At 45.0% G+C, this 15,662-nt stretch overlaps 1 pseudogene; it reads right to left on the bottom strand.

Moving 5' to 3' along the window:
- Positions 1–7,975: 7,975 nt before the first annotated feature.
- On the bottom strand, positions 7,976–9,285 carry LOC116905588 (annotated as a pseudogene).
- Between the last annotated feature and the right edge of the window lie 6,377 nt (positions 9,286–15,662).

Below are 15,662 nucleotides of genomic sequence, written 5' to 3'. Positions count from 1 at the left end.
GTCTCTCACTAACCTGAAGCCCACTGCTTGCCCAACAGACTGGCAAACCCCAGCAAGCATCCCGCCTCTGCCCGGGCATGCCTGGTTCTTGCCACGTGTATGTTTTACGTGGGTGCAGAGATTCCTATCCAGGTCTAGCCCCCGAGGAAGACATGATCTGAGGAACATGAGCTGTTCTCTGTATAAACAACACCAGGGTCATAGCACATGACACAGAGAACAGTATACGGCAGGCGAGGGTGTTCATATAGAGTTAAAAGAACCTGCAGAGACTTACAACTGCTTTTAGCACACTGAAGATAAGGGACTGCCCATGAGACGTCTGCATCATTCCCTGCAAGGCTCAGGGACTCGGCAGAAGACAGGGTGGATAGAAATGAAGAACTGATGGATGCTAAAACACTTACATGAGCTCAGCTGCAGTAAGGCTACTGCACAAAACTGGGCTCACCAACGTCCATCGAGGATCAGGGAGGGGCTCCTAAGGCTCTGCCTTCCCTGTTGAGCTTCAGATAATCAGTGATCTCCAGGAGATAGTCCTCAGTGGTGCAGTTACTGGTAAGTTGAATAAGGGCACCCCCTACCCATGCTAAAACAAGCGATCGTGATAAAGTGCAATGGAACACACACACACATACACACACAGAGACACACACACATACATACACCCACACTCACACCACACACACATACACACATACACAGTCACACATACACACATACATACACACACCCGCACTCACATGCACTCACACACACTCACACACACATACACACATACACATAGACAGACACACACATACACATACACACCACACACATACACAGACAGACAGACAGACACACATACACACAGACAGACACACACACACATACACCCACACATGACAGCACACACATACACACTCACACACACATACACATACACACCACACACATACACACACACACACACATACACACACATACACACACACACACACACACACACACACACACACACACACACACACACACACACACACACACACACACACAGACAGACACACACACACACACCCACACCCACACACAGCACACACACACACACACACACACACACACACATACACAAACACTCACACACACACATACACGAGGGGGCACTTAGGACGAAGAGCAGAGAGGAGAAGGGGTAAGAGGACAAGGAGGGGATGATTAAAGCACGTTTTATGTATGTAGGCATTGTGAAAAACTTAATACAACAAAGGATTTTAAAAACTGAATTCCTGAAAATAGGGGGCAGGGGTGACTTGTTTTAAACAGGATGTGTCACTTCTGCCCAGTGTGACAGTCTCACGTTTATATCAGTCAGTAAGGCTTTGTCAGTGGTCTTGTAACAGCATAGGGTGTTGGGATATCCTTCATTTAAATGCAAGTCCTCAAGTGTTGAACTTGTATGCCCTTGTTCCCTAGACAAACAATGCACCCTGATATGGATCTTCAGTCTTTTCCTGTTCCTGAGAATTTCTAATGGTGAGGTTAATGCCCTGGAAACCACTTTATACTGTCTGGGAAAACAACAGCCTATCTGCCCATGCTCTATTTGTACCCATCACGGGATGAATCTAGTTACACAGAGTAGTCTGCCGCAAACCCAGCAGCAAAGGCTGGCTAGGCATGGGCTACACAGGAGAGACCACAGAAGGGGCCCTGACCTCAGCGTGAATAGTGAGGGGGAGTTGCATCTCCACACAGCCAGGGGAAAGCCAGCCACCACCTGCCTGTCTGTGTCCAATGGGTTAGAAATACAGAAGGTGTGAGACCTCTGTCCAAAGGCATGAGGGTAGGGGTTGTCAGAAGTAAACTCACCCGGAGGAATGTTTTAAATGCTATGCTGTACAGAATACTGAATTACATAGCAGATGCTAAGAGAGCAGGGGTGAATTCAAATAGCTAGTTATGGATTAGAAAGCACTATCCTTTCACTCTGAAAATATACCTGTGACGTCTGAGACGCTGTGCTTGAGAAACGCTGTGCTTTGAAGCGGACTCAGGATTACAGTTGCTCCTGCTTTTCCTCATGTTGACCACGGTTCCTCAGCTTCTGACAGTCATGAGAGCTAACGTTTCCCAAGTGTTAAACACTCGCGGGGAGTACTTAGTCTTAAAACTCTCTGAGGTAAGAACTATTATTATTTTCATTGTGGAGATTCAGAAACCAGGATTAGAGGGGAACTGGTCCAAGGCTGCACAGGTGCTAAGTGTGGGAAGCGAATCTCAAACTTAGGTCAGTGGCGAAATCCTACACACCTCAGTCTCTACTGTCCCTGCACGCAGGTTGTCCGTAGTGTTATAGACAAGTAGAAAAGGGAAGGAATACATTTCTTGCTTTAATAGAGTTAAATATTGCTTATAAAATGCTCCCACTGACCCCTTTCCTTGGAAGTTGTCGAGGACTGTTCCTGACTTACAACATAATTGCGAAACAAGTCTTCCCCATAGATGTAACCAGAAGTCTCTGGAAGCTTCCCAGCCAGACTGGAGTTCCAGGGACCCATGGGACTGGGAGCAGCTGGAGTGTGAGGCTGGGCGTTTTGAAGTAGACCAGGCAGATTCTGTCTACACAGCTATCAGCTTGGGCATCTGCTGCCCTTCACGGCAGTGTCGATGGGGTGTGTGGAGAAGCTCCTTGTGTCTCGATGCTCAGTTCATTTAGAAGTGAACTCGTATTTGGAAGCCTGGCTCTGTGGGCGATCTCAGGCATTGGCAAGGTTGGCTAATTTAATGGGGGTGGGGAGTTTGGCAGGAATCTGAAGCTCAGCTCTGCCCACTCCCACAGGGAACCAGACTCAGCCCCGCCCACTCCCACAGGGAACCAGGCTCAGCCCCGCCCACTCCCACAGGGAACCAGGCTAAGCTCCGCCCACTCTAACAGGGAGCCAGGCCCCGGAGGTCACTCTCTCCTTCCCCTGTCCTCAGAAATATCCACTGTGTCATCACTGCCCCTACCCACCGACAAGCCTTGTTAAGTCTCAGAAAAAGTCTTTTCCCCATTCTTCTGGGAGCGATTGCTGGAAGCGTAATGATTCTAATAACGGTGACCTCACTGAACATACATTTTGGTCAAGTGTGGCACACACCTTGAATCCCAGCACTCAGGAGGCAGAGGCAGGCACATCTCTGTGAGTTCCAGGACAGCCTGGTCTACAAAGTGAGTTCTAGGACAGCCTGGACTATGTAGGGAGACCCTGACTAAGACTGCATACTGTGCTTGCAGAGGACCTGAGTTTTGGCTCACAAACCACTTGTAACTCAGGTCCAAGGGATCTGACACCCTCCTTAGGCCTCCGTGGGCACCTGTGCTCACATGCCCGTATCCACACACATACAATATAAAACAATAGACACATCAAAAGAAAAATCAATGTGAGTGTCAAGAACCCCCTCCTGATTCACCCCAATTACACTGTTATTTGAGTTCTTCATTATAGTTAACAAATAAGAGGTTTCTTTCTGGTCTCAGTGGTGGGCGTATGTCCCTCTGAGCAGTTTGCCTGTGCTCTCTAATGGGGGTTGTGCCCCACAATTATTGGTGATTATCTTTTATCATTCTGCTGGAGGAAGCTCGAAGCCAACGGCAGTTGTAGGGCTTTCTGGGTCTTTCTATTTGACAACTAATGACACTCTATTCCCTGTCTGCTTCTCCTTATGCTTCCTGTTTCACACTTATATCACAGTATTTTACTGTATCCATTCAGTGGATTTATGAGGCTGCTAATATATGTGTGTGTGCACGCATGTGTGTGTGCATGTGTGTGTGTGTAAATTATGTGTATGTGTGTGGCTGAGGTATGGGTGGTAGGAGCTGAACTCAGGCTTCCTGACAAGGGCAGTCCTCAGCATCCTTTTCTCCACACCTTTGTTTGGGTTTTTTTTTTTTTTTTTTTTTTTTTTTTTTTTTTGAGACAAGAGTTTCTCTGTGTACCCCTGGCTGTCCAGGAACTCACTCTGTAGACTAGGCTGGCCTTGAACTCACAGCCTGCCTCTGCTTCCCCAGTGTTGGGACTAAAGATGGGCACCGCCACCTCCCAGCTGAGTCTATTTTTCCCCATTAGTGTAAATTTACAATCTCTGTGTTTGTCTTTTTTGTCCTCCTTGCTCCCCCCCTCCAGGGTCTTCCCACGTACCCCAGGCTGGCCTTCAACTCATTCCCTGCTTTCATTCTTTGTTCTGGGGACTTGAAGTTCTCTTAAACAGGCTCCTTGGTAAATTTTAAAATACTTATGTTCCTGAAAGTATCTTCAGCTTGCTATCATTTACAAACGAAGAACTCCATGCAAAAATTACCTTAGCATGGGGGAGGGGTGATGTTGTCTTCTCTGCAAACCTCTCACTGCTGCTTAGGAATCAATGGCACATGACGGACTGACCAACCGACCCACCGACTGACTGACTGACGGACCGACCATCATTTCCAGTGGCCTGTCTTCTCTCTCACAGCTCCCGGGTTTTTCCTCACTTATGCATACGTATGTCTAGGTGTGGCTTCAGTAAAGTTTTCCAGCTAACCTACTAATATGTCTGTTTTCATAGGTGAGTAACCTTGGTTTTTTTTAAATCTGCCTCCCATCCTTAAAATATAAATAACAGCTCCACCCAAAGTGTTATTGAGGAGACAAAACACAGTGAAAAGAGAAAAGCCCTGATGCACCAAAGTACAAAACAACTGCTATCACTACTACTCCGTGGTTTTAAAGGATTCCCTGTCTACTTTGGGTTCTGTTAGCTTATATAAATCAATTTTTGTCTGCTTGCATGCACATAGACAGAAATTTCTACTGAGATTTTTAGTAAAATTACATTTAATTTATATGATGACTTTCCTGCGTCTCTGGGAGCTGGACTCAGTTGTCACGCAGGCTACAGCCGAGTTACGTCACAGCCCTTTCTGTTTTTTTTTTTTTTTTTTTTTTTTTTTTATTAACTTGAATATTTCTTATATACATTTAGTGTTATTCCTTTCCGGTTTCCGGGCAAACATCCCCTCCCCCTCCCCTTCCTTATGGGTGTTCCCTCCCCACCTCCCCTATTGCCGCCCTCCCCCCAACTGTCTAGTTCACTGGGGGTTCAGTCTTAGCAGGACCCAGGGCTTCCCCTTCCACTGGTGCTCTTACTAGGATATTCATTGCTACCTATGAGGTCAGAGTCCAGGGTCAGTCCATGTATAGTCTTTAGGTAGTGGCTTAGTCCCTGGAAGCTCTGGTTGCTTGGCACCCTTTCTGTTAATTAGAGACCAGGTCTCACTAAATTTCCCAGCTTAGCCTTGAACTTACTCTGTATGTGTCGCACGCAGGCCTGGTATTTGTAATCTCCCTGCCTTAAAATCTCCGTGGTGGCTGGGATTTCAGGCTTGCAAGTAAGTGTTCATTAGTGAAATTGTTTTAACATTTCCTTTGGCTGGGCATGGACACCTTTAGTGCCAGCACACTGGAGGCAGAAGCAGAAGGATCTCTAAGTTTGAAGCCAGTATGGTTTATATAGTAAGTTACAGAACAGCCAAGGCCACGTAGACAGCCAAGGCCATGTAGTGAGACCTTGTCTCAAAAAACTAAAAGGAAAAAATTTCCTTTGCTCTCTTATTTTTTCCTTATTCTTATTTTTTGCATCCAGTTTAAATTGGTCTTATTAAATAAGTTGGATAGCTTTTCTCATTTATGTATAATAAACATACATACATATATGTATATTTTTTGAACAATTTATAACATGTTGTATGCTGTTTAAAAAAATTGGTAAAACTTGTCAGGTGGTGGTGGTGGACACCTTTAATTCCAACACTTGGGAAGCAGAGGCAGGTGGATCTCTGAGTTGATGCCAATCTGGTCTATAAGAGCAAGTTCCAGGATAGCCAGGACTTACACAGAGAAACCCCGGTGGTTCAAAACCAAAACCAAAAGGTAAAATCACCTAGATCACCTATACAGAGCACATGTATCAAGTTGAAGGAGTTAAAATTTAAGTACCTGTAATTAAAAAGCACAAACTCTATAGTCAAGCAGAAAATGGAAAGAAACAGAAAGAGGTAGGCCTGAACATGCCCGGACAAGCCTGAAATAAGGCTACCAAGTCATCAGAGAAGATAGCTGACCATAAAGGATAAACAATCTCCACAAGGCCGTGGACCATCTATTCCACTCCCCTTCCTCCCAACCCCTCTAAGGTTAACTTGACCGCCTGCTAACCAAAATAAACTGCCCTACCACGTCGCTGGAATGTTAAATTACATGTACTACTTGCTGATGTAATCGCACGCCAAAATTAGCCCGCCACTGCTTGAATCAGCCAATTATGTGTAACCGCGCCAAACTCCCTAACTTTTCCTATATAAACCCCCTGATTTCTGAGCTTCGGGGTTGACTCCTCTGTCTCCTGCATGAGACACGTGTTGGCCCGGGGCTCCGTCATTAAACTGCCTCTTGCTTTTGCATCAAGCTGGACTCTCGTGTTTCCTGGGGCGCGCTATCCTGAGACTCGAGTGAGGGTCTTTCAAAGTGTTTGACACCTTCATGTCTCTCTCTCTCTCTCTCTCTCTCTCTCTCTCTCTCTCTCTCTCTCTCTCTCTCTCTCCCCCTCTCTCTTTCTGATACAAGGTCTCATGTGCTCTATAGTGGACTTGAACCCACTATGTAACTAAGTTTGTCCTTGACCTACTGATCCTCCTTCCTGTACCTCCCAGGGAATTATGGGTGTGTGTTACCAGGTCCTTATCTGACAAGAATTAGGAATGGACATTGATTAGTTTGATTTTCCATTTTCTCTTGATTCAGTTTTGATTATTGTTAAAATCTACTTAGGTGTTTTGAGATTTACTCTATGTTTTAATCAATTAATCTTTATTTGTGAGTACGCACGTTTCACCTGCATGCAAAGCAAGAGTCGTTGGAGACCAGAAGAGGACGTTGGGTCCACTGATACTGGCATAGTAGACTGTAGTGAGTAAATCTGGGAACTCTGCGTTCTGTGTTCTTAGATTTATTACCATAAAGTTACTCACAGTTTTCTCTTATGGCCTTATAGATATTAACTGTAGCTTGATGTGCTTCTTTACGTGCTTAATATTGTTAATTTGTGCCAACTCTTTCATTTCAATTCACATAGAGTTTATTTAACCCTTTCAAATCTATATTATCTATGTCCATATTCTTATGTGTATATATATATGTATATATGTACACACACACATACACACACACACACACACACACACACACACACACACACATCTTGACTGATATGATATTTGCTATAGCCCTCAATGGGTTCAAACTTATGGCATTCCTCCTGCCTCAGACTCTTGAATGCTGGGATTATGGTTTGGTGACATCATGCTCCACTTAATTTTTTAAACCCTAGTTCACAGAATAAGATGTTTCTTTATGGCATTTCACATATCATGTTGGTTGCTTTCCCCATTGCCTCCTCCCTCACCTTTCCGGCTCACCTTCTCTGCTGTACCTTTTGCTTCTATGTCCTCTCATCCACTGTCATATTGTAACCTTCTATTCTTTCATTGTCCTACCATACCCTTCTATTCTATCACTGCCGTATCATATCATCTATTCTATCACTGTCACATCATACCCTTCTATTCTATCACTGTTGTATCATACCCTTCTATTCTATCACTGTCATACCATACCCTTCTATTATGTCATTGTTGCATCATACCCTTCTATTCTCTCTGTCTCACCATAAAAGTTCCTTCCCATCTCACATCTACACACATTTCTTCATCTATCACATGCATGTAACAATGTGTGTATCAACAGATGAGAGGGACTGACACCATTCATCTTTTTGCGCCTGAATTACCTCACTTTACATTTTCTAGTTCTACCCATTTTCCTACAAATTTCGTTTCTTTCATTCCTTATTTTTCCTTTTTTAAAAACGACTGAATAAAATTCTGTTGCATATATGTCCTACATATTCATTACTCATTCATCTGTTGATGGCCATGTGGACTGATTCCAGCTCCTACCTGTTAGGAACAGAGCAACAGTGAACAAATGTGAAAGTACAATGTATCTGTAGTAGGATATAAAGTACCTTTGGAAATATACCCAGGAGTTGGTAGAGCTGGCTTATATGATAGTTATATTTTTAGTTTTTGAGCCATCTCTGCCCTGACTTCCACAGTAGCTTACTGTGGAGAACTATAGCACATGTTCTCCCCAAGTAGGTAAGGGTTCCCCTCCCTCGTCTCACCAGCATTTGTTACTGGTTTCTTGATCATAGCTAATATGACTGTGAAAGAGATGGAAACTCAGAGTAGTTTTAATTTGTATTTCTCCGAAAGTTCTGGGAATTGAATACTTTCTTAGTGGAATTAAAAAGACATGTTTATTTATGTGTTGATTGATTGATTGATTGATGTGTATGTGTGTGTGTACACACAGACACTTGATGTAGTTGGTTCTTTTCTTCAAGAATGTGGGTTCTGGGGACTGGACTCAGGTTTTCAGGTTTTGTTGGTTAGTTGGTATTGTTGTTTGTTGTGCTTTTCCAACAAATCCAGGTTTGGCACTCCCACCCACTCCACCCCAGCGATAATTTAAATAACGTAGAGGCAGAGTTGGAGGGGACAGAACAGGGGTGAGAAGGAGGGAGAAGAGCCCGCTACAGTGCCCCAGTACCTGCCTCTTGTCCAGCTTTTTCTTGGCTGTCAGCCTCTTATCTCAGTATCCTGCATGTTTCTTGGCTGTGAGATCCTCAGTTCCTTCTAGGACCCCTACAGTCTTAGCATCTATGGAGGAGGCTGCAGCCTCGTGGCCAGGTAGCCTCAGCTCTCCACTTCTGGTTCCACCTGTACGTACCCATGGGTCTCTGTGAGCAGACTGGGCTAGCAGCATACTCTCTTGTAGTTCTCCAAAAGCAGGCGGCCTGCTTCCTGGTTGAGTGCCGACTCTGGGTTAGGGGAGATCAGCGGGCCCTTGATACTCAGCAGCATGTGCTGCATGCCCAGCTCAGCTGTTTGGTCCCTCGAGAGCACATTGGCACCTACACTTCGTAGATCTTAGTCAGGAGGTAGCTCTTGGTTACCTTCCCCAGTAGGAGCTTTGTATGGAACGGACCCCAGGCATAGGGCATCCCCATGGGGACTCCATGGTGACCTGCAGATTGGCGAGCTCCTCCTCAATGGGGAGACTCATTGCCATCAGGTGAGTCCTCTGTCAGTGCTGTCCCCTCCTTGTACACTAGGTAGATGATGTGAGAAGACAGATTCCTAATGTTGCAGTTCATCACTTTGGTGGGCTGGAGACATAGAAGGGAAAGGTGTCTTTTTCTGATTAGCCTATGAACACTTTAAAAGTATTTACCGGCCATTTGTATCTCCTCTTTTGCGATGAGAACTGTTTAGTTCATTGACCCACTTATTGATTGGTAGTTTTTCTTTCTTTGTTTTTTTAAAAATTTTGGTGTTCCGTCTTTGTAGTTCTTTGTGTATTCTGTGTATTAGTCTTCATGCATTCTGTGTAGTAAGCTTTTGCCTGAACCACAGGTAGCAAAGCTTTTCTCTCATTCTGCAGGGTGTCAACTCACTCTGCTGATAAAAGTGTATTTTGTTGACAGAACCATTTTATCTTCATATTAACCTCATTTGTCAGTGCTTAGGGTGTTCCTGTGCTATTAGGGTTCCTGTGTGATAGTGGGTCTCTGTCGAGAAATTTCCTGCCTATACTGTGTTCTGGGTGTTTTTCCGTAATAGTATTTACTTCTAGATTTCTGTGTTTATTATTTATGTATGTCTGTGCATATTTTTGTGAATGTATGACACACATATTCGGGCACCCTTAGGGGTCAGGAAAAGGCTTCAGATCTCACGGAGTTAAGAGTTACGGATAGTCGTGAGCCATAGTTGGGAGCTAGGCAGCAAATGTGCGTCCTTTGGGAGAACAGCACATGCTCTTAACTGCCAAACCAGCCCCTCTCCTTTCTAGTCCTAAGGAAATCAGATTTGCAGCAGTCCCCTGCCTGTTCTACCTCAGCCCTAAGTCACAAGGGAAGACAAATAGACTTTGGAGTTAACAGAACTTGATCACAAAGCAAGCTCTGCCACCAAGTAGATGTGCACCTTTGGGCCAGCCATTTAGCAGTCTTTATAGCTACATTGCTTCCTCTATAAAAAACAGTAATAAGAAAGCCTACCTCAATAAGTGTATCTGAATCCAAATGGCATGACAGGAAATGGTAAATACTGGGCTTATGTTAAAATCCAGGAACAGCAGTCACTTCCATTACCTACCCCCTCTGAGATTCTCACAAACAAGGACAGTGCTTCCTGAGGTCTAATCAGAGAGGCAGTGGCTATTCCTCCAAATGGCTCCTGCTCTTAGATGAGTTTCCTTTAGATTTTTTTTTTAATCCATCTTTATTAAATTGGGTATTTCTTATTAACATTTCAAATGTTATTCCCTTTCCCGGTTTCCAGGCCAACATCCCCCTAACCCCATCTCTCCCCTTCTTTATGGGTTTTCCATTCCCCATCCTCCCCCCATTACCGCCCTCCCCACAAGAATCACCTTCATTGGGGGTCCAGCCTTGGCAGGACCCAGGGCTTCCCCTTCCACTGGTGCCCTTACTAGGCTATTCATTGCTACCTATGAGGTTGGAGCCCAGGGTCAGTCCATGTAGAGTCTTTGGGTAGTGGCTTAGTCCCTGGAAGCTCTGGTTGGTTGGCATTGCTGTACATATGGGGTCTCAAGCCCCTTCAAGCTCTTTCAGTCCTTTCACTCAATCCTTCAATGGGGGTCCCATTCTCAGTTCAGTTGTGTCAATGATTTCTATGGAATCTTCTGCTCCTGAGATTCTCTCTTCTATCTCTTGTATTCTGTTGGTGATGCTTGTATCTATGGCTCCTTTGTCTCTTCCTTTGGTTTTCTATATCCATGGTTGTCTCCATGTGTGCTTTTTTTTTTTTATTGTTTCTATTTCCATTTTTAATTCCTTCACCTGTTTGATTGTGTTTTCCTCTAATTCTTTCAGGGATATTTGTGTTTCCTCTCTATAGGCTTCTCCTTGTTTAGTTGTGTTTTCCTGCATTTCTCTAAGGGAATTCTTTTTTTTTTTTTTTTTTTTTCGGAGCTGGGGACCGAACCCAGGGCCTTGCACTTGCTAGGCAAGTGCTTTACCATTGAGCTAAATCCCCAACCCCTTCTAAGGGAATTCTTTATGTCTTTTCCTTTAGATTTTGATTTGGCTGTTTGTCACCCTCAACTGTTGTGGTTTGCCCTGGAGTTATCTGTATTTTGATGCTAATTCTACCACCCCAAAGACTCAGGTGACTTCACCAGAACCTTCTCCCCATTTAATTTTTAAAGTACAGGTGAGGGCAGGTACAGGATAGAAGGGGGTCTGTCATTGGATGAGAAGGAAGGATGGGCGGGAGAAAAGTTTGAAGGAGGAGGAGGAGACAGGAATGGAAAGGGGAGAGACAGGAGGGACAGAGGAAGAAGCTGTGGGGACAATATGGCAGGTGACGTTGATTCCACACTGTACCTTTACAGGTTGTTATGAACGTTCTTAAGGGATGGATGTGTATATTTAGGTGGGCAATTATATCTTATCAATTGGGTCTAAGGTTATTGTGTTGTGTGTTCTTTCATGTGCAGATTTAAGAGAGTGTGCAGTGGCTAGTCTGGGCGGCCATGAAGTTGGGATGTGTGTTTCTGGCATGGAAACCTGCCTTGGGAACTAGATAGGTAGAGAGATTGCTGCCAGGCTCAGAGAGAGGCCTTTGGCAGTGTGATATGGGATGGGGACACTGCGGTGCTGGAAACCTAGCGAGGTAAAAGACAGCATTTTATTTTTTATAATTTTACAACAACGTTCAACTACTAGGCTTTTCTGCAGGGTGATTTTGGCCACCAAAGAATCCTGTCCCTCTATAATCAGAATCACTTCTTTGCTTTATTTCCAGTGTGCTTGTCTTTTAAGGAAACAAACCCTTAACTTTATTTGTTATACATGTTAATGTTTTAAATTTACCAGTCCCCTAGCTGCTATTTTCATGGGGGGGCCATGAAGGGGCTGAGCATGGGAGAGGAGGAGGGTTAGAGCATGCATCAAGGAAGACATGGCCGGAGGAGGAGGAGGAACTCAGCTGACTAATCCTTGAGAAATTCTCAAAACTGAAAATATCACCTATTGGGTTCTCTAGCATCTGCATTTGGCTTAGAGAATGTTGAGTTTTGCAAGAGTCTTACTAACCATCGTGCTGACATTGGACTGAATTCAATCCTTGGGACCCATGTGGTGGAAAGGGAGAACTGAGTTTTATAAGTTGTCTTCTGACCACTGATGTACTGCCCCATCCTCAGCACACAAATGCATACATAATATTTTAAAAGAAGATATAGAGAAGATAATAGCTATGTGTGTTCTTAAGAAGAAGAAAAAAACATTATGAAAATAAAGTGTGATTGGAATTACAGATACATTTCCATTTCAATATCTGTGGCTCATGCATAAAAATAGCCTTTCACTGTGGAACTAAGCCAAGGGCTTTGTGCAAACAGCAGCGAGAATCTAATTTAACACAACCATGACCCAGGAATACAGGGCTGCACACTGGCCGCGGCTCTTCCCTTTGAATGCTTTTTCCCCCTAGTTCACCACAACCCATATTCAAAGTCAATTTGGAAGGTTAGAAAAATGAAAAACGAAGTTACAGATCTTGTTTTCTTTTTCTCTTTCTTTTTCTCTCCTTTTCCTCCCTTTTCTGAGACGGGGTCTTGCTACCCATCAAGGTTGATCCTTCCCTCTGCCTTCTCAGAGCTGGGATTACAGAAATGTACTACCTGTGCCCAGCTCAAACCTTGTTTATGTTGACCTCATTTTAGCATTTACACAGTGCTTGAATCTGCAAATCTTCACACCCAGACCCACTCCATGCCCCTGCAATGTGCAGCTAACTTCAGGTCTGTTGTTCATTTGGCTTGAAGCAGTCTCTCTGCTAGTCATGATGTTATCCAGGCGTGGGCAGGCGTCCATTTGGTCAGATGCTCCTAGTTGTTTTTTTTAATTATTATTTATTCCTCTCTCATACAATACATCCTGACCACAACCTCCTCTCCCTTCCTTCCTCCCAGTCCTCTCCACCTCCCCCCCACCCCCAGATCCACTGATCCTCTGTTTCCCTTCAGAAAAGAGGTGCTCCTAACAGTAAGTAACTTGGAAAAATCAGATGACAGAGTCTGGTCCTCCAGGAAGGCACAGACTTGGAGATTATCATCTCCTTCCAGTGAGAAGGGACTGTTTGCACACTGACATCATCCTCTTTGTCAGTCATCTTTGAGTGTGAGCTGTATGTAGTGCTAGCTGGGGTCGGGCCAACTTCCACTGCCCCTGCTTGTCAGAATCGGCCTCCTCCTGTGGCAGTCTCCCCTTCTGCCAGATGTTTTTACTTAACTGTTCACGTGTGCTCGCCCTGTCACCAGCCTCCCTGCCAGCTTGTCTGTCTGACTAGAGGGGAGTCTTTCCCCAACTCCCACAGGGGAACTGGAGAGGCTCTGTGCAGACATAGCCCCTCCTCACAGGAGACAGTTTCCTAAACTGCAGGGAGTTTAGCTCCCTGAAGCAGCCAACTAGGGGTAGAGTACTGGCAGGGGCAAGCCATGGTCTTGTGAGAGGTTAAGGTTGCTTTCTAAGGTTTACCTGTCTTGACTCTAAGTTACTCTAAGACAGAACAGCAGACCTCTGGGTGAATTAACACCTGTCGCTTAACAGTGTGGAGATTAAATAAGGATTAATTGCCCAGAAGCCCCCCATCTCCCTTGCCAGGCAAGAGGGAGGTTTGGAGCAATAAACTTATTAAACCAAGAGAAAAGAGTCATGTTTGTAAAAGGAAAATGTTTACGCATGCAAACGTGCATAAACTCACGTACATTCACACACATCTACTCATGCAGCACATGGGTACCATATGTTTGGGGATAAGGCCTGAGGGAGTTGGTCCTTGCCTTCCACCTTGTTTGGGACATGGTCTCTTCGCTGCATGGGCCAGGCTTGCTAGGCTTTGGACTTCTTCTGTCCCAATCTCCCATTTCCCCATGCTGGGATTAAAGGCACTTGCACTACCGTGTCTGGGTTCTCAGGATCTAAAGTCGGGTCATATAGCTTGCATAATAAGCTTTTTACCCATAGATATATCTCCCCAGCCCACAGATGTTCTTTTTTTTTTTTTTTTTTTTTTTTTGGAGCTGGGGACCAACCCAGGGCCTTGCGCTTAGGCAAGCGCTCTACCACTGAGCTAAATCCCCAACCCCGCCCACAGATGTTCTTAACGACAGGAAAATATATGCTAAACAATGGTCAAATGGTAACATTTATATATATTTTACCACACAGGCATAAACCACAAAAGTAGAGTTCTATGCTGTCTTCTGGGTCTGTGGATGCCCATGGGTTCAGATGGGTGTCCCTACTTAGAGATTCCCCCATGGCTGCAGCTATGGGGAATACCATTCCTGAAGTTGTCAGTCAGGACACCCAACCTCTGCCTCCATGCCTTCATCCCAGGGTCCCACCAGCAGCACGTGACATTCTGCCTATACTCTGAACTGTCTCTTCTGCCATACTGCACCCGAGAGAGCAGCCAGGAGCCGCCCAGAATGAGGGTGACAGGGGACAACCTTTCCTGATGGAGGAGGGGAGACGTGGGGCTTGGGGAGAGTGGGAGGGGAGATGTTCCCGTGTCCCTTCATCTTGGGGAAGCCACCAGCTTGCAGTGTGCTGGCAGGAGTTCTTGAGACCTTGAGAGTCAGGCAGAGAGGCACCCAGTTCTCAGTAGATTCCTTCTTGGGAGAGCGAACCCTCATGGTGTGTGGGCGTTTGACGGAATGTTGGCAATTCCTTGAGATCAAGGACTAGTTTAAATGTAGAGCCGTAAGAATACCATTACTCATACTACCTGATCAAGTCCCAGTCTGACAGCATGGGGGAACTTATACGGGGGTCTCTGTGCCATGAGCAAGAGAGGAATGCACTCATGGTAGAGAGATGGCCGTGAGGGTCACTGAGCTGGGGCTAGGGTTGGCCAGCGGCCAGTACTGAGAGCTGGCTGAGCCCTCGCCACCCAGGGCTGGATCTGTTCCAACTTATGTGTCTTGCCCAGCAAAGGCACCAGGGATGGCCTTCAAACTTGCAGGAGTCGCCCAGAGTTCAGAGACAGGGTCTGCAAGTCAGAATATAAACTCCATAAGGTTAAATGGAGGCTAACAGGAGAGCCCCTGTCTTGGCAGATGCAGCCAGTGGTATTTAGATGCACAGCCAATCTGTTTTTCCATGCAAAATAACCTCAAAGCCTGACATATGATAGATACCTTCTGACACAGAATACCTTCCTACATAGATAGCTACCATCTGACATATGATAGAATTCACTGTGTTTTGCAAATGTCCCCCAAACCTAGGAATATGAATATTATTAATATCTATATTTGGGATGAAGACACCAGTGGAGGCTGATCTTTGATACCTGGTTTATAACTGAGCTCTAAATCAACGCTTTAATAAAATCTCTAATTTTGTGAGGGTTGAGCATACTCACACACACACACATATTTGTGGACTCCCACAGGGGTGGCGAGGATGAAAGCACAATTTTGTTCTCTCGTTTG

Source organism: Rattus rattus, chromosome 7 (assembly GCF_011064425.1).
Source record: "Rattus rattus isolate New Zealand chromosome 7, Rrattus_CSIRO_v1, whole genome shotgun sequence".
In the NCBI taxonomy this organism is placed as follows: domain Eukaryota; kingdom Metazoa; phylum Chordata; class Mammalia; order Rodentia; family Muridae; genus Rattus; species Rattus rattus.
This window is presented reverse-complemented; position numbering and strand designations above follow the sequence as displayed.